This window comes from Pteropus medius, unplaced genomic scaffold (assembly GCF_902729225.1).
Source record: "Pteropus medius unplaced genomic scaffold, Ma_sr-lr_union100, whole genome shotgun sequence".
Lineage (NCBI taxonomy): Eukaryota > Metazoa > Chordata > Mammalia > Chiroptera > Pteropodidae > Pteropus > Pteropus medius.
The window spans coordinates 23,127,819-23,152,438 of NW_024349802.1; the positions used below are offsets into that span (position 1 = coordinate 23,127,819).

At 36.5% G+C, this 24,620-nt stretch overlaps 1 protein-coding gene across 3 annotated transcripts in view; it reads right to left on the bottom strand.

Annotated features, from left to right (window-relative positions):
* LOC120581630 (protein alan shepard-like) overlaps positions 1–24,620 on the bottom strand; it is a 745,620-nt gene that overhangs the window by 477,148 nt on the left and 243,852 nt on the right. The gene's annotated exons all lie outside the window — the stretch shown is intronic.

The window sequence follows — 24,620 nt, forward strand, 5'->3', positions numbered from 1 at the left end:
AAAGAAAGAAAGAAAGAAAGAAAGAAAGAAAGAAAGAAAGAAAGAAAGAAAGAAAGAAAGAAAGAAAGAAAGAAAGAAAGACAGACAGACAGACAAGAAAGGCAGGCAGGAAGGAAGGAAGGAAGGAAGGAAGGAAGGAAGCAAGCAAGCAAGCAAGCAAGCAAGCAAGCAAGCAAGCAAACACCAGTGAGGAATTATTGTTACTTCTATTCCTCTTGGATTTAGCCCCATGGGACAGAGAGTATCTGAAGTGAGTCTTCTTGAAATTGTAGGTAATTCTGAGAATAGATAACTTAATTAGCTTTCATTCTGGAGATTTCTGAAAGCAGGAAGTTCCCTAAAGTACCATGTATTTTCAGGATACAAGGAAGTCACTGAATGGCTGGCATACTGGGGAGGTTGGATGCAGCTACCACCTCTAATACTTGGTTCCCAGTGGCTGAAAGGAGTTTTGACAAAATCTTTAAGTAGAAGATTCAAAAAATGCTATAATATCCTAAGATTTGACATAAAGATCAGCTCAAAAGGTAGATTCATCTGGTGGCCTAGAAGTTTCACTGCAGAGGGGAACAGAGCATCTTTAAGAAGCTCCCTAATGCTTTACTCTGCAAAATAGAGTTAACAGTAGGAGATGCTGACACAGAACTGGGATTTATAGCTTCAATAAGGACAATGGGATTGCACAATATCAGAGGCCATGTGGTATTACTTAACGGACAGAGGCAAGATGGATGGAATTACTGTGAGGGAAAGCAAAGCCAAAGTGGCAATCAGGGTGTCTTGACCTGCAAAGATCTGTGACTACAGCTAATAGACCATAGTATATTCCTGGGAGCAGAATGGATGTCTAGTAGTCTGTGGCATGTCAGGATATCCTTTCTTAAGTAAAGAACGAGTTGTCACACCTTGTACCCCATTGCTCTAAAAAAAGATGTACAGCATTTAGTGGGTCCCTCTGAATTTTAGAAGCAGCTTATACCACACTTGGGAATATTGCTCAGAGCCATTAATCAGGTGACTCAGAAAGGTGTCAGTTTTCAGTGGTTCAGAGTAAGTGAAGATTCTGCGGCAGTTCCAGGATACAGCACAGGCTATCCTGCCATTCAGGCCATATGACCCAACAGATGTAATAGTGCTAAAGGTATTCACATTGAATAAGAATGCAGTTCACTGTCCCAGACAAGCTTTAATAGAAGAGTCAAGTGAAAATCTCTTGGATTCTAGAATAAGGCCATGTCTATTGCAGGAGAAAACTACTCACCATTTGAAAAACAGGTCTTGGAGTGTTAAGGAGCCCTAGTAGAATTTTAAGAGCCTAACCGCGGAACTCCAAGTAATTATGTGTCTGGAACTGCCCATTATGAACTGATATTATTAGATCCGTCAAATCATAATGTTGGATGGCTGCAGCAGCAATCCATCATAGGGTGGAAATGGTATATTGAGGATCAGACACAAGCAAGTCTTGAAGGCATACATAACTTACATAAAGAAGTGGCCCAGACTCTTGGAGCTCCTACCTCTACCTCAGATATACTGATATATCTCTCTCAACTCATATCTTATAGCCTCAGGGGGACATAGGTCCTATGATCAACTGCCAAGGAGAAAAACACTTAGGCCTAGTTCTCTAATGGATACGCTCTATATATTGGTGCTAGCTGAAAATGCTGCCACAATGAAGCCCCAGCCACAACTGGCCTTGAGAGAAAGTGATAAAGGGAAATCTTCCCAGTGGGAAAAAATGAGGACAAGGATATGTGGTTGTTTGCTTTGTATGGGGAAAAAAAGAAAGAAAGAAAACCTGACTTGAAATATGGAATAAGATCAAATTCTGAGCATTGCCAAATGCATATACTGGTCAGCTGCCTGAAAGTGATAATATCAGAAGGTCAGAAACAAAGAAATTTGGGAAAGAGGCATATGGATAAACCTATTGCAGAGGATACAAAGCATGCTCATATTTGTGCTTCATATTATGGCTCACCATAAAGTAACCACTGCTCCCAGAACTTGCACAAAGTGCCCTTGAGTTGCTATGGCAGCAAGAATGAAAGCTATGCATGGGTCAACAGCCTCAGTAATAGTATGGGGTGCCTTTTATCAGGATTACTATTGAATGCTAAGCCTGCCAAGAACAGAGTCTGATGCTGAATTCTCGGTACAGCACCAGCTCCTGAGGAGCCAGTCAGTCACTTATTGGCAGATTGATTTATCAGACAACTTCTTTTTGGAATTTTCTTACTGAAATTGATGTCTACTCCAGATAAAGGATTGCCTTTCTGGCCTACAGTCCCTACAACACCATCATGCAAAGGCTTACAGAACACCTAATTTCCAGCATCATACCCTACCAGTCATCATCAACTAAAGGAACCTTTTTATGGCCATCAAGGTGCAATGATGGACATGTGATCACTTGATGCACTGACCTTATCACATATCTGATCACTCAGAAGCAGTCAGCCTAATGGTATGATGGAACAACTCAATGAAGTCTCAAATGAGGTCCACCTCAAGGATAACACCTTATGAGTTTGGACACTATGCTCTGCGATGCTGTATTGAAGCAATGGCTGATGCACATGGTGCTATCTCCCTAAAAACCTGAATCAATTGGCCAGAAAACCAAGGGTTACAAGTAAGAAAGACAATAGTCACTGTGTTCAGTTTCCAGTTTGGGGAATTTGTTCTTTTTGTCCATAAAATTTTAGGCTCTGCTAGATTGGATTTCACTGAACCTGAACCTACAGCTACCGCCTTGCCATTTGGGGCTCCTGACAGTAGAACATCAGCAGGGAAAGGAGCTTTTATATTGGCAGTCATGATTGATCCTGTTACCATGAGGCTGTAGTGTTGCTGCTGCACAGTGAAGAGCAGGAAGGAGTACCTATGGTACCTAGAAGATTCTCTGGGGCATCACTTTATACTTCAATGCTGAGTATTAACTGTAAATGAGGAACTGCAGAAACCACGGTTCAACAAAGGTAAAACAGATGAGAAATCATATGCCTCAGAGATAAAGTTCTTAGTTATATGTTCAGATCAGCAACTTATCTGCACTAAAGAGCTGAAGGAAAGATGAGGACAATCCATAATGAGAGGTGGATAAAGGAGGTAAATATTAAAGTCCCAGAATGAGTCACAGAGTAGTAGCTGAAGCTTGTTCAACTAGCTCTCGTGTTTAAGTCTTTTGTAGATTTGGGGGGAGAACACATCTTTGGAGTTTCTGTGAATGATTAAAGAAAATGGAAGGCACAAGCAAATTGAAATGCTTCAATAGATGCACTCACTATACGAAATCCATTTTGTACCTTAATTCACATCTTCGCTCGGACCATTTATTCCAGTCCTTGATGCAACAAGAAACTTCTACCTGGAAGTATCTTCCTGCATTTTTGCATAATTGCACCTCACTTCAGCTGCACTACTGCTTCTCTGACTCTGTAGTGTGGAATGTCTACAGGAATTCACTTGGCACTCAAGCATGGAATTCATGAAAGTACAAGGGAAAGTACATTTTACAAAAAAAAAACCATTGAACAACAGGGTTGGAGAGCTGGTGGGTAGATAAATGCTCCTCTCTTCTATTTCTTTGCTGGACAATTCTGAAATACAGTCCACTTGAACCTTCAGAGATATCATAGAATCTAGCCATAGGGACCTATGCTGCTGATCAACTCAAGGATGCAACCTCCCAGATTGCTTCGCTAGTAATTTCTACCCAGCATTTAAAGAAGCAGTAATACCGATTCTTCACAAACTCTTCTGAAAAGTATAAGAGGAGATAACATTTCTCAATTCATTCCATGAGGTCAGTATTATCTTGATACCAAAGCCATAAAGACATCACAAGAAAACTTCAGACCAATATCTGTTATGAATAGAGATACAAAAATACTATCAAATTAAATCCAGCAACACATTAAAAGGATTACAAACCATGACCAAGAAGGATTTATTTTGAGAATGTAAGGTTGGTATAACATCTAAAAATCAATCAATGTAAAACACCATAAAAATGGAAAAAAGGGCAAAAACCACATAATCATCCAAAAAGGTGTAGATAACGCATGTGACAATATCCAAGACCCTTTCACGATAGATTAAACAAATGAGGAATAAAAGGCAACTTTCCCAACCCAATACATGGCATCTGTGTAAAAACCTACAGCTAACATCAAACCTAATGATGAAAAATGAGAGCTTATCCCATAAGACTAGGAACAGGACAAAGGATGTTTGCTGTCCCCACTTCTATTCCAAATTGCACCAGAGGTGCTAGGGACAGCAACCAGGGAAGAAAATGAAATAAACAATATCCAGATTGGAAAGAAAAAAAGCAAAATTATTTCTATTTTGGATAACAGGAGCCTGTATATGGAATATTCTAAGAAACAACTCAGAAAACTATTAAAATTAATAAACTAGTTCAACAAATTTGCTTTTTACAAAAACACGCGATTACAATTTCTAAATACTAGCAATGAACAATCTGAAAATTAAATGTTTAAAAATTCCATTTATAACAGCATCAAAAAGAATAAAATACTCAGGAATAAAGTATTTTAATAAAAAGAAGTGTTTATTTTATACTTTGGAAAGAATAAAATAGTGAAGAAATTAAAGAAACGCTAAACAAATGGAAAGATATCCATGTTCATAGTTCAGAAAATTTAATTATTAAGATGGCAATACTCACTAAAGCAAACTATAGGATCAACACAATCCCTATCAAAAATCACAGTTCACTTCTATACAAAAGAAATAAACAGGTTGATTCTAAAATTTATATGAAAATTTAAGGGTCTCAGAATAGCCAAAAGCAACTCTCAAAGGCTTCATGTCCAAATACCATCCCACCAAGCATTAGAACTTAACATACAAGTTTTGGGGAACATGAATATTCATTCTATAGCACACACTTCCCAATTTCAAAACTTACTACCAGATATAGTGATCGAGACAGTATATGTAGCACTGACATAAAAATAGACATATAGACTTCATGTGTATGGTCACTTGCTTCTTAACAAAGATAGGACAATTCAATGGAAGAAAGAATAATCTGTCAACAAATGGTTCTGGGACTACAGGATATGCATATACAAAAGAATCAAGTTGCACCTCCTTCTTTACATACTAGACACAGAAATTAATTCAAAATGGACAAATTACCTAAATGTAATACTGAAAACTAAAAAGCTCTTAGAAGAAAATATAGGAGTATATCTTCATGACTTTAGGATAGGCAAAGCTTTTTTATATTTAACACCAAAAGCACAAATGACAGAAAAAAAAAATAAACTGCTCTACATCAAAATTGAAAATGGTTGTGCTTCAAAGGGTACCACCAGGAAAATGAAAATATGATGTGCAAAATGGAAGAAAAGATTTGCAAATCAAATATCTAATAAAGTCCTTGTACTGAAAATATATAAAGCACTCTTACCATTCAGCAATAAAAAGACAACTCAATTGAAAAATGGACAAAGGATCTGAATAGATATTTTCTCCAAAGATATACAGATGGCCAATCAGCATGCGAAAGATGTTCAACAACTTAGCCATAAAGAAAAGGCAAATCAAAACCACAATGTGATGCCACTTCACACCTCCTACAATGACTCAACTAAAATACACAGATAATAACAAGTGTTGTCAAGCATGCAGAGAAATTGCTAGTTGGAATGTAAAATGATGCAATCACTTTGGAAAACAGTCTGGCAGTTCCTCAAAAGGTTCACCATAGAGTTACCACATGATCCAGCAATCCCACTTCTAGGAATATGCCCAAGAAAACTGAAAACTTTTGTACACAAAAACTTGTACACTAATGTTGCTACCACCATTACTCGTAATAGCCAAAAAGTAGAAACAACTCAAATGTCCACCATCCAGTGAATGAATACATAAAACATGGTTTCTTCAGACAAAGGACTGTTATTTGTCAATAAGGATATGACGTGCTGATACATGCTACCACGTGATGAACTGTGAAAACATGCTAAGTGAAAGAAGACAGTCTCATGTGATTCCATTTACATGAAATGCCCAGGATAGGTGACTCCATCGGGATTGGTGGTTATCAAAATCTAGGAAAAAGTTGGGAGGAAATGGGACGTGACTGCTATTGGGTACATGGTTTCTTTAGGGAATAATGAAAATGTTCTAAAAATTTTGGTGATGGTTGCACAACTCTGAATATACTAAAAACTGTTAATTGTACATTTTAAATGGGGGAATTTTATGGTATGTGCATTATATTTCAATAAAGCTATTAAAAAGAAAAAAAAGAAGGTAAAAAAAGAATGGAGCCTTGCCTTGGCTTTCCCTCTATTCCTGTTTTTCTCTCCCAAGTCTCAATTCCATGGATCAACTTCCATAATAAGCTAGCTGCATGCAAGCCCTGATTCAGGCTCTTCTTTCTGGGAAGAATGCTGGATGGAGACGTGTTTACGAGTGACTGACTGAATGAGTAAGTATATTTCTCATTGGAGAAAAAGGTCAAAAGGTAATAGGATTATCAACATCATTACCTAGAGAGAGCACAAGGTCCTTTACCTTCTGTAGTTTCTTGTATGGTATAAAAGACAAAACCCATACACATTCCTATTTTCCTTGTAAAGACTTTAAGAATTAGGGCAAAACAATCATACTAATACTAATTTAGGATACACACACGCGCGCACACACACACACACACACATACACAAAGGTACAGGAATGAATAAGAAGTACTTTTCCCTCCCTCATCTCTAAAAGCCTTGAATTCTGAGTCTGTACCTCTATTTTAAGAACGCATTATTGTTTTTGTTACAAAGAGTAGTCAGACTTCAGACAACTACTGGCTACCAAAGCTTTGCATAGGAGAAAAATAGACACAAGAGAAAATATTCTGTGGGCGGAACTTGTCTGATTCTGGATCTACATCATACTGGTTCCCTAAAGACAGAAATGCTCCTGCCTCCTGTACCATCCAGAGCAAGGATCTGTAAACTTTTTCTGCCAAATAGTATATATTTTTTGGCTTTGTACACTATGAGGTCTCTGTCACAACTACTTATCTTTGCCCTTGTAGTGTGAAACCAGCCTGTAAACAATAAGAAACTGAGTGAGTAAGGCTGTGTTCCAGTAAAACTTTATTTATGGAAACTGCATTTCTTACCATTTTCATGTGTCATGAAACAACTCATTTTGATTTTTTTCAATCATTTAACACTGTAAAACCATTCATAGTTTATGGGCCATACAAAAACAGTAATGCGATAACTTTTAGGGGGAGGTGAGTACTGCTGCCCTTAGTAGAACCACAAATTGAGGACTTAGAGTCCCATCCTCATGCTTGGCATAAAAAGAATAAAACCACTGACCTCAAATGGGCAATACAGCTGAGGACAATGGGCATCTGAGTTAAAAGCTATTGTATACCAAAACCTAGGACAATATCTGCTGCTGCTGTGTGCGTGTGTGTGTGTGTGTTGTGTGTGTGGCTCAATGTGTCAGTGTGTGTGTGTGTGTACCGACGCAATAAATCCCAAATTTTCTAGAACCCACAATGAAGGAAGAAATCCCCTAAAATGACTTTAGATTCTCTACTTCCATTAAGACATATATTCAATTTCCTTAAAACCATATTCAATTTCCTTAATTTTCTTTTTTTTAATTTGAAGTTTATATCATCCAGTGTTAAGCAGAAATGTCATCTCTAATGCTAGGATTTCTATATGCCCTCAGAAGAAGGTGGATGGACTCAGTCCTGAAAGCTACACCCTGAGGAATGCTCACTAAAAGGTCAGGGAGGAGACTAGCATCTCGATCCAGAGATCGAAACTCTCAGCTCAAGAAGGTGTTTAATATCGATGTAAATTAACCTTTTTTTCTTCTTAGCTAAATCCGCTTATTGCCCGAGGAGAGCCAGCGTGTACCCTCTGAGACTTGAAGCATAGCCTAAAGCTGTCTACCGTAAGGGCAAACTTCCTTTGAAATCTAGAGCTTTATCTTAGGAATCCGTGTGCATTTATATTCTACTCCATTATACCACTGCGTGTTTGTTTTAATATAAAAATAGCATGTTAAACAAATTACCATCAAGAAAAACTGGCACTCCTTGAAGAGGCATCATGTTTACCAGGTAGCTTTGAGGCCCCCAGGCAAACCTACTCACTTCCCCAAGGGCACGGGTACTGCATTTGAGGAGCATAAAGCAGGACAGGCCCTGGATTTTCAAGATTTCACTCAGGTACTGAATACTCACTTTTTTATGGACAAAGCATGATTGACATGGGCTTAGAAAAACTTTTTTCTATGTTATAGGGCAGCAGTCCCCAACCTTTCTGGCACCAGGGACCAGTGCTCCTTTGAGAATCTAATGCCTGATGATCTGAGGTGGAGCTGAGGCGGCAATGCTAAGGCTGGGGAGCAGCTGCAAATACACATGAAGCTTCATTCGCTGGCCCTCTGCTCACCTACTGCTTTGCAGCCTGGTTCCTAACAGGCCACGGACTGGTACCAGTACCAGTCCGCAGCCCAGGGATTAGGGACCCCTATTATAGAGCACTGGTTCTCAGTGTGACCCCAAGACCAGCTACGTCACCATCGCCCGGGGACATGTTAGAAATGCAGTCTCAGCCTCATCACAGAGCTACTGAATGGTAAAGTCTGAGGATAGGGCCCAGCAAACTGTATTTAATAAGCACATATGTGATTTTGGCCTCCATTCAAGCTTGGGAACTGATTCTACAGTGGAAGGAGTTTGAAAGAGCCATAAAAACTGTGTTTAAGTTCAATGTGAATGTGGCAAATTACCCAATCTCTCTTTGCCTCATCTCCATCTGTAAAATCAGGATTCCACCTTTTTTCTCAAGATGACCTTGAGAATTAAATCAGATCTACTCAGACATCCAGAAAACACCAGGCATAGCACCTGATGATCAGAGGCCCCAGCTTTAATATTGGTTTTATCCTTTCTCAACTCAACCCAAATACTAAAATGGACGTAACTGCAAGTAATGATCCATTTCCATGAGATATGACAGATGCAGCTGAAATTTTCCCAAGGAGACACTCCTACAATGCTCATTCCCCGATATACATTATTTGCATATTTCTGACTTATATAGCATGCAGAATTTTAAAATCAAGCAATCACCAGAAAATTATTTGAAAATAAATTACATGAAAAATATTTAGGCTAAAAGGTACTGGTAACAAAATCAATTTTCAACCAGCATACTTTTTCTTTGATTTTAAGAATTCCTTTGGGAGCATTCATTTATAAATTATCCAATTTAAAGGAGAAAAAAAATCTCTGAAATACCAGCTTCAAAGAATAGCAAATTGTAAAGGGCACCATTTCCTTCTACATCCCAAATTAGAGAAAAACAATCTTTAAAGTTTCCTTCTGGTTTCCCACAAAATCACAGATTACACCCACTTGTCTCTATTCCCACTCTTTTTTCCTCTTTTATTCAGCAAACCATTCAAAATACTTTGAATATCTATCACAAGACAATCGATTCAGATCTGCAGAAAAAAATAAATACACAGACAAAAAAAAAACCTCTTTAAAACATGCAGAGTAGTTTCATAAGTGTGTTTCCCTAGTTTTATTCTTTTTAATAAGAACATTTTGTATAGAAAGAAATCTGTACTACATACACATAAGCATGCATACACATATGGTCATACACACTCGCCCTCTCTCACAAACACATACACGCAAATTCCACTTTCCACATAATAAACATTAAGAACACAGGCTCCCAAATATTGAATTTTCAATTATTTGGGAAGAAATTAAATGGAAGCTTATGCGTAAAAAGTTAGCTCTGAAAATAATTGGAATATAACAACATTATCTGGGGGTTATGATTTGGAGTGGGAAATATATTTTAGCTTAACTTAAGATAATAACTTATTTTCAAATATCCTCAGTACCACTACACCCTAGAGTAGAAACGATTTATAAAGCATTGGTAAACTAATTCTGAGTCCTTCTCTCTTTTAGAGCAGGCCTATAAGGGGTCTCCAGTAGGCAAAATCTTGTTGACCTGCTTCTTATTATTATAAACTATACAGAACTTTGCTGGTGCATTTTTAAAAGTATTATCTTTTATCATCTGGTCGCTAATTTACATAATTATCTGTGTCTTAATCTACAAGGGTTTATGGTATTTCAGAAACAAAATAGATTTGTCTAATCATTTGAAAGAGATTGAAAAGAGTAAACTTTCTAAATATGGAGTTTGGGATCTAATAGTAGTGAATAGCCTTCCAACAACACTGTACACTATCAAAGAATAAATCAAAGGCCACAAGGGTTTAAGAAGAAAGAAGAGGACAAGGATGAAGAGCTGTTGAGTTTATTATCTTGCCAAGCAAGAGAAAACACAGCAGAGAAAACATTCATAGAATGGTTGAGGAGGGAAGGCAGAAGAATTGAGTTTTTAAGTAATAGAAAGGTGATATAGTTCAGGTGATTAGGCTAATTAAAGATAGCAAACTGCAATTCTGGATAAGATGGAATTAACCCATACATATGAACATGGTTGGCTAAAATAAATCCTTTGTTCCTTCTAGAGAGTCTTCAGTTACATCCAATGAAGGCAACATACTGGAGTCACTCAAAGTTATAGGTCCTTTAACTTCTTCGGTTGTGATAAATCACAGCATTCTCACGTACTCATTCACACAACCTTACAGAGAAATAGTTCTGTTGAAATTTGGAGGTGGTATAGCAGGCCAGTTAAAAACTAGGGTCTGAAATATGATTACCTGGGTATGAATTCCAGCTCCGCCACTTATTGGGCATTTGGTATCAGCAGATTATATAATCTCTCTCAGTTTTAGTTTCCTCGCCCATGAAATGGGAATAATAAGAGTACTCCTTGATATGGTAGTTGTGGGGATTATATTAATTAATAAATGTTTAGTACTCAATAAAGATATTATTAGAAACAGCTTCCCTATTGGAGCAGAGATGGTTGCTGATAGATAAACCTTGTCATTTTCTCTCTCCTCAGAGAGAAATTAAGATTTAGGTTGGAAAATGATACCAACATTCATTCAAAATTGATTCATTCATTCACTGATTTGCATTTGTAGAGTGCCCTTCAGGTCCCAGGCCTGGCATATTCACAGTCTAACGGGAAACACAGACACACAGGTAATGAAGAGTTTGTGTTGGAAGGAGAATAAATAAGATATAATGAGAAACAGAAATGGTTTATTTCACAAAGGAATTGGGACTGTGAACTTAGGTAATTCTTTAGGATTTTGAGAGAAGGGAGCTCAGCTATAACTAAGAGACACTCAGGTAAAAAGTTCTGGGAATATTATATTCCTCGAGTTAGAATTCCTTCCCATTTATCAAATATTTTTGAGAACTTCTTTTGAGAACTTCTAGGAATTGCAGATACATGCATTTTGCTCTAATGTTAAATATACTTTACTGCAAGACTTTGCATCCTGTAGGTGAAAAATAATAGATTTATGAGAAACATAGGATTCAGGCAGGTCAATCAAAACTTATGAAACTTTGGACTAGAACTTTAACACAGACAATAATAATCTTAATAAAAAATATTAGCACAATTAAATCTCCACCATCATTTGAACCTACCATCTTTTGCATGCTCTGTGTCTTAGCATTTGCAATCTTTTTTGTAGCTCCTTCTCAGAGATATAGGTCCTTAAAGACATTTACTTTCAGTAGAGACTAGCTTCATCAAAATTAAAACTACAACCTGAAGGGGATCAGATCATGCTACCCCAAAATATGCCACTTTGGAGTATTATTTTGAGCAGAGGCACTTGAGAAACAGTGGACACACAAAGGGTTCTCTGATCTCCTGCTTTCTACCTGAAAGCAGGTCATAAAATTTCCTGCAAGGAAGGTGCCCTCCCTGCACTAGCAAGAAGAAAACATTCTTATTGCCAAAAAATAAGAAGTTGATGTCAAGATGAATCTATACGAACAAACCTACTAAAATAATCCTTATCTTCCCTTAGGCTCCCCCTACATTTCCTAATAACTTTCCCACATTACCACCCTAGCCCAAACTTTTTTCCTTTGTCTTGTCATGTCTGCACAATTTATCAATTTTTGTTAAAATGGCACACAGCTCTCAGGACCACCCACTTCTTAAGGTCATTATTTCTTTTCTATAAAGGCTTTGATACCACATAAAAATATTAGCATCAAATAAAGTTGGCATGTTTTTCTCCTGTTAATCTGTAGTTTGTTAATCTAATTCTCAGGCTTAGCCACAGAAACTAAGAGGATAGAGGAAAAGTCTTTTGTCCCCTACAGATCCAATGGTACCCTTCTACACCTGTGATTTTTTTTAAAAGAAAGAAAATATCTTTGAGACATCCTAGTCTGCACTTGTAGTCTTTCCTAATAACGTAGTAGAAAGCTAACAGTTCTTGAAGCCACTAAATCATCTATTTCCTACACAAAGAAAGGTATAGTGGCAAAATTGTTATTTTTTTTTCTTAAGATATTTACATATTATTAAATTCTCTTCTTAATTGTAAGAAAGCTTACATCTGATCATTTCAAAGCATTAACAAGCTGGGCAAACTCACACATGAATCAACACAATTGCCTGTTATTCTGCCATTATCCCTTATTTACCAATCACATTAAGAAATATGCATTGCTTTGGAACAAATCCTATGACCAGGCATTGTCTCAAACCTCAAATAATTCACAGTTTAGTAGGAAAGGTAGTCACACAAAATCAAATTGTACTATCTTGAAATAACTGCTTTATTAGAGAGATAAAGAAGTGCTAGAAGAAATCAAGGTAGATAGTGATTAAATTTCTGTAGCTAATTTTAAAAGGTTTCTCAGGGTCATTTATAACTTAAGAAACACCCAAAGGATGAAGAAAAATGTTTCTAGGCAGAAGGGGCACCTGGGCGTACATCTCAAGAAGAGGCAACTGAAAATGCAAAAATGGAAAATCGCTTCCCAGAGTACATGAAGAAGACAGCCACTCTCCTTATTTTTCAATAGATTTTTGATGTTTCATCCAGTAAAAATTCTCACCATGAGACAAGGAAATTTTAGCGTGGCCCACAGAGGAGCCAGGAAGATATTGAGAAACCCACTGCAAGCACTACATGATGATGGAGGTGGTGAAAAAAATATTTTAATAGAATTTTATTAGTATACTCTAGTTATTTGCTCTATGGTATCTAATGTAACCTTCCTTCATGATCCTTAATAGAAACTGAGATAATAGAAGATATTTAAAAAGAGCTTTGGACTTCTGAGGACAATGAACTGGGTGATAGAATCAATAATATATAAATTTTAAAGAACCAGAAAACTCCAGCTAGCAATGAGTTAAACCTATTATCTTTGTTTATCTTAACTTTTAATATCCTATGTGTTGTCCTCCTTACTGACAGCAATTTCATGTCTTTTGCACACACATTGTCCTTGGAATGTGTTCCTTAGGTGACCATTTGCTCAAAAGGGGCTAATAGAAGTAATTTTATTTTTATCATGTTGTTCCCAACTGAAGACCTTTTACCTTCAGGTAATGGTAGTGAGAAAGGAAGCTAGCAGCTACTCAGCTTTGTGTCCCCATTCATCCTTACAGGGAAGGAACTTGAAGTTCAAAGTTATGGCTGTTTCATTTTTCTATATTCAACACTTAGCCCATTGTCTAGTTCATAATAGGCACTCAGATCCTTGAAAGGAAAAAGAAAAAAGAAAAGAAAAGGAAAGTAGGAAGGAAGGAAGGAAGGAAGGAAGGAAGGAAGGAAGGAAGGAAGAAGAAAGTGAAGGAAGGAAGAAGGAAGGAAGGAAGGAAGGAAGGAAGGAAGGAAGAAGGAAGGAAGGAAGGCGGGAGACTGGGAAAATTGAAAAATAAGACTATAAGGACATTCTAAGAAAATTATGGGGATCAAAAGTAGAGCTATTTGGGAGTAACTTCTGACTTTGTCAATGGGGTGAACTTGCCTGTCCCATTTATCTCTCAATTGTTAGGAAGACTTTAATATTTGGTAATGTCAGTTGCTTCAAGAAACCTATAGCCTAAGGTGGCTCTTAGGGGCCAGGAACCACAGCTCTAGAAAGATCTTTGTCTGGAAGTACAATGTATGGTTGGGCAGAGGGGAAGACAGAGAAGAGATTACTTCAGCGCAGGGCTTCTTGAGCTGTATACTGTAGAATCCCGAAGCTGAAAGAAGTATTAATAATAATAGGAATGTTAAAAGAATGGGTAGGTGATACTAGGGAGGTATAGAAAAGCAAAGGGGAAGATAAATGAAAAAATATACTAGAGCTATGGGTGAAAGCAGAGAATTTTACTGAAATATAACATATAGAAAAGTGTACATGAGTGTCTAGTTTGACAAATTTTTAACAACCGAACACACAAAATAAATAGCATCCTAATCGAGAAACAAGAATCTCCTTCTTGCCTCTTTCTAATTATTACCCTCCCAAAACATGACTTCTAATATTAGAGATTAGTTTTTCCTATTTTTGTACTTTGAAGACACTGAATCATAGAATATGTATTCTTTGGGGGACTGGTTTCTTTCATTCAATATTATACTTGTGAGATTTATCCATGTTTCTGCCTAGAGTTGTAAATCATTGATTTGCATCATCATAAAATATTTGTGTGGGAATTTAGATAGAATCCAATTTGGGGTTATTATGGATATTACTGCTATGAACATTCTAAAGGATGCCTTTTGTGAAAATATGTGTGCATTTCTGCTGGGTATACATCTATGAGTGGATTTGCTGGGTCATGATATATGCTTATGTCTAGTTTTAATAGATATTGCCAGAGTTTTCCCATAGTGAGAAAATCAATTTATAGTCTCATCAACAACTGACTGAAATTTCCTGTTGCTCTGTATTCCCCTCAATACACGATAGTTACTGTCTTTTTATTTTGGATATTCTGGTAGTTATGTAGTAATATCTCATTGTAGTTTTAATTTATTTTCTTCTGGTGCCTAATGAATTGAAGCACCTTTTCACAGGCTTATTAGCCACTGGAATATTCTCTTTTGTGAAGTGTCTGTTCAAATCTTTTGCTCATTTTTTCTATTGGATTGTCTTTTTCTCATTGATTTGTAGAAGTTATGTATATCCTCTAGGAATGAGTCATTTGTCATGTATAACATTCGAAATATATATACATATTAATGTATATATAATATATAACATTTGAAATATATCTTCTCCCACTGTTTTGGTTATTTATGTAAATTTTTAATTTAAACTAGACTGGAACTGTCTGGTTTAATGCCAAAAAATAACACTGCTCTTTATTGTTAAAAGCAATAAAAAGAGAACCTCTAATTAAAACAAAAGAGGGAGAGATGATGGAATAGTTCAGAGAACAGCAAACAGGGAAAGAAAACTGTTTGCTGTTTTTTCTCACCATCAGGTTCAATTAACATACATACATGTCTTCATAAAGCAAAACTATCACCTTCATTTTACAGACAACAGAACCAAAAGTCAAGGGACCCTTAAAGGTACCCACAAATATGCACCATGTATAGGTAACGTCTCCAAATAAGCCTGCCTACTAAATTGTTTGCCAGATTTTGAACCCAAGCCACATGTCACCAAAGCCCAATGCTGCTAACTATGACATTTAACTACCCTGCCTGGTTTCTTATGTGTGACTGTAAAAAGAATGAATGACACCTTGGCTCACTCCATTGGAAAGTTGTGAATGCTTAGGTTAATTTATGACTTTGCTGTGCCAGAGCGGGAAAGCATTATTTCTCCAACTGTATTTCTGAAGAGACAGCTGTCCAGTGATCTTCAAGTGACCTTCGTAGCAGCTAGCTCACTACTAGGTTTTTGATGAATGTTTCCTGGATGAAGAGACAAATAAAGGGATAAATAAATGCCTGCATGCAAAGGGAAAACCTGAATTTTAATGTTGGCTTTCTGCTAAAGACACCACAAGTGATGAAATAGGCTTCTCGGTGTCCTCAGGTATTTTGGAAATAATTCAGGTTTCAGATGTCCATGAAGACTACATCAGTTGAATTATTAGCCACTTCTGAGACTGACCTCTGTGCTAACAAAAACTAGAGAATGAAACAGCTGCAACAATAAAATATGCCATGGGTATTGGCACGTGTGGTGCCAGGGAAACAGAGCAGGAAATTTTAAGAGCTGGGAGGAGATACAGAAAGAAGCTAGCTTGCACTCTCTTGACTTGGCCAAAGGAAAGGAATGAAAATACTAGCAAAATAGGCCTTGCAAGGAATAGTTACGCCTCATTTAGCTCATCTCAACAAATGTCACACATGTATATTTTGATGTATGAGCTCTAGAGCTTTTCTTTAGAACAATTTATACAACCAGAACCCCAGTGCATCAAAAGCTAACGAAACTGCACACAGCACTGTTGTGTTGAGTAGTGCTGGAGTCTGGCCTGGCTAGAGAAATGGCTGCCATCGTGGGCCAATCAAGCTGCAAGTGAAACAGCCATTTGGATAACTGAGCAGGCCATGAAAAAATTAGAAAGATCCCTGGGATGCAGGACACTCCAGTTTCATCTCCATTTTAACCACTTACTTGCTCTATCACCTAGGAAGTCATTCACTTGCTCTCTATCCCAGTTGTGCCAGCCATAAAATGGAGATGGTAATATCTTCCCTTTTTATCTCACAAGTCAAGTAAAATTACCTAATGCTAATAACGGCCTATAGGTCATAGGTCTCTAATTTCTCAATAGAATTGCAAAATATAAAAAACTGGGAAAACGTAAAGTTTTTCATAAGTCTTTTGGCAGCAAAACTTCATCTGACATAAATAGATTTTGTAGTAAAACCTGACCTGAACTAATTTGAAGATTTTGTTTATTTAGTCTCCTTTAGAGAATATTCATAACTTTCACTGAAGAAATGCAAATGGAATTAAGGACGCTCTCAAGACACGTTTAGGACTGTTATAAAGTATATGAATATATACATTGTTTTAACTTTCTAAAAATCAAAAATAATCTAAATTTTAAAGCACATCTGGTCAATGAGACTACTGGCTTACATTAAAACAAACACCATTACAAATAAAACAAAAGCAAATGCCTAGATTTTTCTTTATTATGTTCCAAACTGCTTAACCTTCTACTTAAGTTTTCTCTGCATAAGCATAAGCCTATATCTTATTCTTAAACAGGTCACCAGCAGGGTCATGTTTTTCCATGAAAAACAATAGACATTATCCAGGGCTTATGACCTTTCTAAGATTCTATTACAATATAAGAACTTTTAAAAAAAAATGCTATTAGCTTTGAAACATGAAACTAAAACTAAAAAACAAAATCAACAAAATCTAGACCACAAAAATCTATAAAACTGAAAATCAGCTACTTTGTCAGTAGCTGAATTTAGTATTCATAAAAATCACATTTAAAAACAATTCCTAGATCCAGTTTTTCTCACTTTGCAAGAATGCTCATGTATGCACAATAATTGCTGAGAAATGATAGCTTCTCATAAATTATATTTGTTCTTGTAGTCAAATGATTTCAACAGTAATAAAAAGTCTTCCAAACATTTTTAGAAAAATAATATTTAGTACAAGATATAAATGTAGTTTAATATCTTTTTATATAAATTAGATCTTGTAATAATCATAATGTTCAGCTTGGCCATGGAGAGAAGTGCCATCTCTGTCAATATAAGCTCTAAGAAGAATAATAAATATTGAGGTTGACAGTTTTTCCCTAGGTATCCTGAGCATCAAGGAAGTTTCCTTAACAGCTTAGAGTTTTCTGATTCCTATCTCAGTTACAGTGATAAACATCACTGATCAAACATTCACTAGTCTGGAGACAGACTTTGGAAAGTGGCCAGACCTAATATGACCTTCATACTAAGTGTCCAGTTATTTTGACCTGTAGATCAAAAGAATTCTTCACTTGGATTAATAAATTAATTCCAGCGCAAACTTGAATGGTATAAAATGAATGCTAGTCTAAATCTCAAACTGTCTACATAGAGTGTTAGTTCTATGGGCATGAGTAACGGTTCAGACCACAACACTTAAGCACAGAAGTGTGATTCCATTGCCAAGTTGTGGAAATGACTTAGCTACTATCATAGTATGCTTTGCATAGAAAACTAAAATTCTAGATTTTTGTTGATTGTTTTATAACTTAATACTGTTATATTATTTAATACTCATAATACTCTATGAGTTAGCTATAATCGTTTCTCCCATTTTATAGATAAGAAAACAAGCCTTGAGAGACTCAGTGGTGTTCCCAAATCTAGAGTGTCTCTGGAGTCAAAGTTCTTAACCATTATTGCGGTGAGAATTCCCAGTCTCTCCCATTCAAAATAACAAGACAATTACTCTCATCATTTTCCCCCAGAGTAAAAAAATTTTGTACACACACACACATCTTATAAAAGATAAAGATATCTTTACCTTATAAAACCATATCTCACTATGGAACCAAAGACTTTTTTTTAACTAATTATATCATTCTGAGGCCAAATCATATATCTTATTACCCAAATTCCAAAGAGACATGCTTGGAGATTCTGCAGCAATAAAAAGATAAATAGTTCTATCAGGTTCCACTAAGAAGGCAGCAGTAGTGATACAGGAGAGACTACGGCACAATACAGCAGCAAAGCCAAAGAAGCCATTATTACTTCTCTAGGCAGCAATCAGCAACCAGAGGAAAAAGACACCAAGCCCGTCTCAACTGAACCACAAATTGCTAAGAATAACTGCCTGGCCTTTGCTGTCTTTATTTTCTAGTTTTCCCCACACCTAATGTCAATAAGGGAGGCTTCTGTACCACAAGAACTCACACCTAATTTGCTAATGGGCATTTATCTTGTTGAGTAGATTCATAGTGAAGACTCTTGGTTACCCTAACATTCCATTTTTCACAGTCCCCCCAAAAATCAAGATGTCTCTTTATTTATTCCACTGGAGACCTTCTTAAGTCTTAAGTACACAGATTGTCTTAAGAAACATCGCTGACCACCGATGCAGCCATGCTTTCCTTAAGGTGGAAAGGAGAAAGTCACCATGTTCTGGGTGAGAGTATATCATGGCCAACATCAAAGTGTCAACATTAGATGAATACAGCAATCTCTTCTTGTTCAACTTGTGACTTCTTCCCACAGCAAAACATTTATTCATAAATTTTTAATATCAAGTGGCCACTAATACCCACTAATGTTCCAATAAATAGTCCCATTCACTGCTCATCCAGTAACAAATGCTTCTGAATCTTCATTTGTGGTGAAATGAACAAAAATAATATAGAAAAAATATAAAAGCCTCAATAGCGCTGAGCTTCATTTTTCATTTCAATATTAATGATGCATCTTAATAAATGTACAGAAAACCCACTATCTACAATAACACAAGAATCAAGAAGAAACTTAATTTTATTCCTTAAACAAAGTAATTAAATGTTTGGCTGCTACGATAAAATAGCTCTATCAGTGACTTCTCTCTTCCATCAGCATCTATCTTCAAAGAACTCAAAGGAGTTTTAGTCCAGTTATTTTAACTGGATAAATACAATGTTTATATTGAAGTTTGTAGAGACCTGCCTTAACAGAGGTTAAGTTCCACAGATAGTATGTAAGGCAAATTTAATACCATCAAAACTATACTTGAAAATCCCTTGGGAAGGCATCATATTGTATATTAATACATATTTCTCAATGCATTCAACATCTCTTTTCCTCAAAAGATGACACAGGTCTCTGATACTTTTGGCTTCCATTTGCTTTACATTTATGAGTCATTTTATACAAAAATCATGTATTACTGAACAGTGAAATGCAACATAGGACAGCAAAATAGTCACTTCATGAGGGGCTTATGGTAACAAAGATATTTTGGGCAACAAGAGATATATCAACTCATTTCATCAGGGTTTATGTTTGTTAAAGAGATAGTGGAATCACTGACACTATTGAAATTGCTTTCTTCCCCCTTCCTCTTTATTTTTCCCAGCTTTTTTTCCGATACACCCACTAGGATTGTTCATTTTACAGTTGAAACAAATCTTGCCATTACTTTAAGGAAATGGTCATCATATAACAATCTCAGTTCCACCTCTCTTTCTTTTTAACAGCGTAATATCCTCAAGGTTCATCTATGTTGTTGCAAATGACAGGATTTCCTTCATTTTTAATGGCTGAATATTATTATTCATTGTGTGTGTGTGTGTGTGTGTGTGTGTGTGTGTGTGTGTGTGTGATGTGATCACATTTTTTTAATCTATCTGTACACGTAGATTGTTTCCTTTCTTGGCTATTGTAAGCTATACTGCAATTAATATGGGAGCGCAGTCTTTTCAAGAAAGTGATTTTATTTCCTGTGGATAAATACCTAGAAGTGGAATTGCTGGACCATATGATAGTTCTAATTTTTTAAGGAACCTCCATACTGTTTGTCATATGGCTGCACCAACTTACATTTCCACCAATGGTGCACAAGGGTTCTCTTTTCTTGGTTCCATCTCTTAGAGCAGATAAAAGTTGATTATATAAAATTTTCAGTAATACTAGAGGCCATCAAAAAGATGGAAGTTAACACTATAGAATAAAAATCATTGGCAATAGAGAAAACACAAGAGTTACGATCGTGCATGCTTTTTTCCCCCTAAAAGTCTGTGTTCCAATTAACTCCAAATAATCATTGAGGAAACTAACTCAGGCTTAAGCTGCAATGCAATGAGTGAGATAGAGAAATGAGTTTGAGTGGATAGTAAAATTAAGCTAGATCAAGAGGTTAGCCCAGGAGGTCCATAAAGTTTAAGCTCAGGCATGTTTTGGTGAGTACAGTAATTAGGGAGAGGGGATGTGGTCAGGGAGAAAGTCCACCTGACACAATGCACATGTCAGAGAGAAGTTGAAGGTAAATTACAAAAAATGTGAAAAGCAGCAAAAGTGCATCTTGGTTCCTGGTCATCTATTCATAAATGACTAAATTCCATTCCTTGAAATCCTAAACTAGGGTGAGAACTCTGCCAAGAGTTAGCTAGGCCATGAGGACTAAGAGTCAGAACAGCAAAAGGGTTATGATCATTTGCTTTGAAATCAAGCAAATTTGCGTTGGATTTTGGGCTCTGCCACTCATTATTATAGTTAGTACTCACTGGATGGTAACAATAACCAGATAGGCTTCAGACCCACAGAATAGGATTGAGCAATAAATTAACCATGCAGACCACAACAGAGGGTTTACCACAGGAATACAGTTCTGAAAATGGTCAATACAGGGAACTAGGTGGAGAGTGAAGAGGTCCATGGATACGATATCTTTGCTGTCACATAGGGGCCTATGTTTATAAGGGTCTCACACTTGGTTTAATGCCTTACTATGACCATCTTGAAATTCGCAATAATTTTTTACAATTTGTACTTGACCTCAGAAATTATGTAGTTGGTCTTGGGTAGACCATTATAGATGTCAAAGACATTTCAGGCATTGTAGGCATTGCAAGCACCCATGGGTGTTGGGATAAGACATCACTAATTATGGTTGGTTTAGACTTGTCTGGGCCTTACAAGGCAAGACAAAGAGTCCATATCCAGAGAATGTAAGAAAGCAAAAACACGACAAACTAGACAGGGGAAGAACAAGCATACTTGTTTAATAATAAGGGTGACCATATAATTTGTTAACCAAATCAGGATACTTTTGAGGATGAAAGGGAGTGCTATTAATAATTACCCTAAGAATATATATGTAAACTGTGACTCTCCTGGCCAAATAGGAAGAATTGGTACCATATAAGGAAGCCATTCTAACAAACTACTCCGCAGTCATTTCTACATAGCAAAATTAGAAATACAGAAAATATCATCATGACCACAAAACACATGTGTTCACAGAACATTTGGATCTATTTTTGGAGGTGGAGGAAAGGGTAATTATTATCTTATCTTTAAAAGGATGATCAAAACAGAATAAAATTTTATGTAGCCAAAACTTCTGTTTGAAAAACTGCCCATATGTTGATAATTGCTGCAGCTGGGTAAATGGTTACATTGAGTTCATCACACTATTCTCTCTACTTGCATACACGTCTGAAAATCACATCATATTCATTTATAAAAGTAAAAAAATTAACTTAGATGTTTCCATTGATATTATATTGATTGAATAAATATTTTTAAATTTTTGAATAAATTATTTTATGAACCACTTGCTATAAAGTTACTATGAAAAATAAAAAGGAAACAACTTGAACTGAGAATAATTTGAATGTCAAGTATTCTAAATTATCCAAGTAAATAAACAGTGATGTTATAAGAATTTCTCTGTTGAGGGATTAAAGGATATAAACATAATTGGAGAAAGAATCGGAAATTCTGTCTTGAAGCTCTGTTTACACAGAAATCATATTATTTTTATTTAGATTTTGGGTTGATTTTAGAATAGCCTAGGGTAGATGTGATGAAGCTTATGGAACATTAAAGCCTCTTGTATTAGTCACAAGAGGTTGGACTCTACTACAGAAACAAATTAACCCCCAATCTCAGTGGCTTAAGAACACCAAAGGCTTGTTTCTGGCTTGTGCTATTGACTGTCATGGATTAACAAGAACTTCTGCTCCCCAACTCATCCAGGGATACATACAGATGGAGACTCTATCATCTTATAATTGCACCATCTGGAACCCATGGCTTCCTCTAATCTTTGTGTCAGATAATAGAGACTGGAGAATTACAAATGGTCTTTCTATTGCCTCAAAACATAAGTGACATGCCACTTCCGCTAACATTTCATGGGCTGAAATTTGTCATACAGTACCATCTGACTGCAGAGGGAAAGAACAATCTAGGGGAGAAAATGGGATAGCTGATGACCATTACTGTCCCCACCATATCCCAATGACTCCTTAGGACAGCACTGCAAAAAGTGTAGTTTGTGATTCTGGGGTCCTGAATTCTAGAATCTGAGCTGAACACTGAAGGAGAATTAGAAAGGCATTGATATGTCTAAAAGTATTTGTTCAACAAATTAATAATGAAAAAAAAGATTGCAGTGTGAAATTTCTGTCTTTTTTGAACACTAAATAGTATTCATTTTTATATAAAAGGTATAGTTAATGCAAATGAATATTAACAATTCATTCTAATTAGCATAGCTGATTTTATAACTGCCAACACTTTCCTAACCATTGCTGAGGATAATAGTAATGTTTAAGATGAGTGATTGTTTTGGTTACCTATTCCTACATCACAAACTACCAACAGGGCTCAGTTGAGTGGTTTCACCTGAGGTCTTCCAGGCAGTTGCAATCTGATGGTGGCTAGAATTACAATCATCTGAAGGCATCTTTTTTCATAGGTCCAACACATCTGCTGGGAAGGCAACAGCTGAGGGCTGGCTGAGCACCGCTTTTTCCACACAGTCTCTCTACAAGACTAGTTTGAGCTTCCACACAGTATGGTATTCTCATGATTAGTGGGTTTCTACATGGCAGATAGCTCTCATGGGGTAACCATTCCAAGAACATGAGGCCAAAACTGCAGCACTCCCTAGCACCTAGGTTTGGAAGTCCCTCAATGTCACTTCACTGATTAAAAGTGAGTTTGAGGGCCAAATGAGCTCCAAAGAGAGGAAAGGTATATTAGGAGCACAGTTCCTTGGCGCGCCATCTTTGGAGACAAGTTATAATTAATCAGACATTTGATTTAATCATACCGTAATTTCTTACACTCTAAATAATTCATTGTCAAATGCAAGGTAAAGGTTGATATTATGTCAACTTTGCTTATCCACAGTTTCTTCCTTATTCTTTAAAAAAACTGTAAATGGGACATGACAGTTTGCAAATGCATAAGAATTGGTATTGCACATCTTCCCTGATCTCTAGATTTATAATGCTAGGATGTCAACTGGATGTCAGCTCTTGTTAAGAGCATTGCCACTTTGCTATTCTGGTCACATTCTCAAATATATAAGTGCAAGGATCAGGACGAATGCAAGGATGGATGAGGGAGGATAGTCCAGGCCTTCCATTGTACATATACAATCATGTAAATTTTGTGTGCGTATGGAATATATAAAATTGATGGTCTGGCATTACTTTCTAGGAGAAGGAGTTCCTGGCTTAACAAAAACAACTAAAAAACATCAGCATAAGATTAGAGAAGGTTACTTCATAACTCTAATTAAATAAGACAAAAACAAGGCCACTCTACAATCATATCTAAGACCACTGCCCAAATCACAAAAGTGATCAAACATCCCCCTCACCCAGGTAACATGCGTGATTGCGGCTTCTTTATCACTTAACATCTTTAGCCTTGTCTCATTTCTCCCACTTTCTAAATAAAATCAGTAAGATATCCAATCACAGAATTCCCCTACTTCCTAACAGTATTGAATCCAGAACAAATCTCAGTTCAACCTTCACCTAAATCTAAATCCCATAATAAGACCCTCCCCAAAACTACACTCTTATTCAGATGCCCCTCATTCTCCATGGTATGCTCTCTCCTTTATAGCAGCAAGTACTAACTCCACATTTAGTTGAACACATGTGTTTTACTGATGATCTTTGGCTGATATGTAAATAGATGTGTGTGTGTGTGTGTGTGTGTGTGTGTATGTGTTCTAT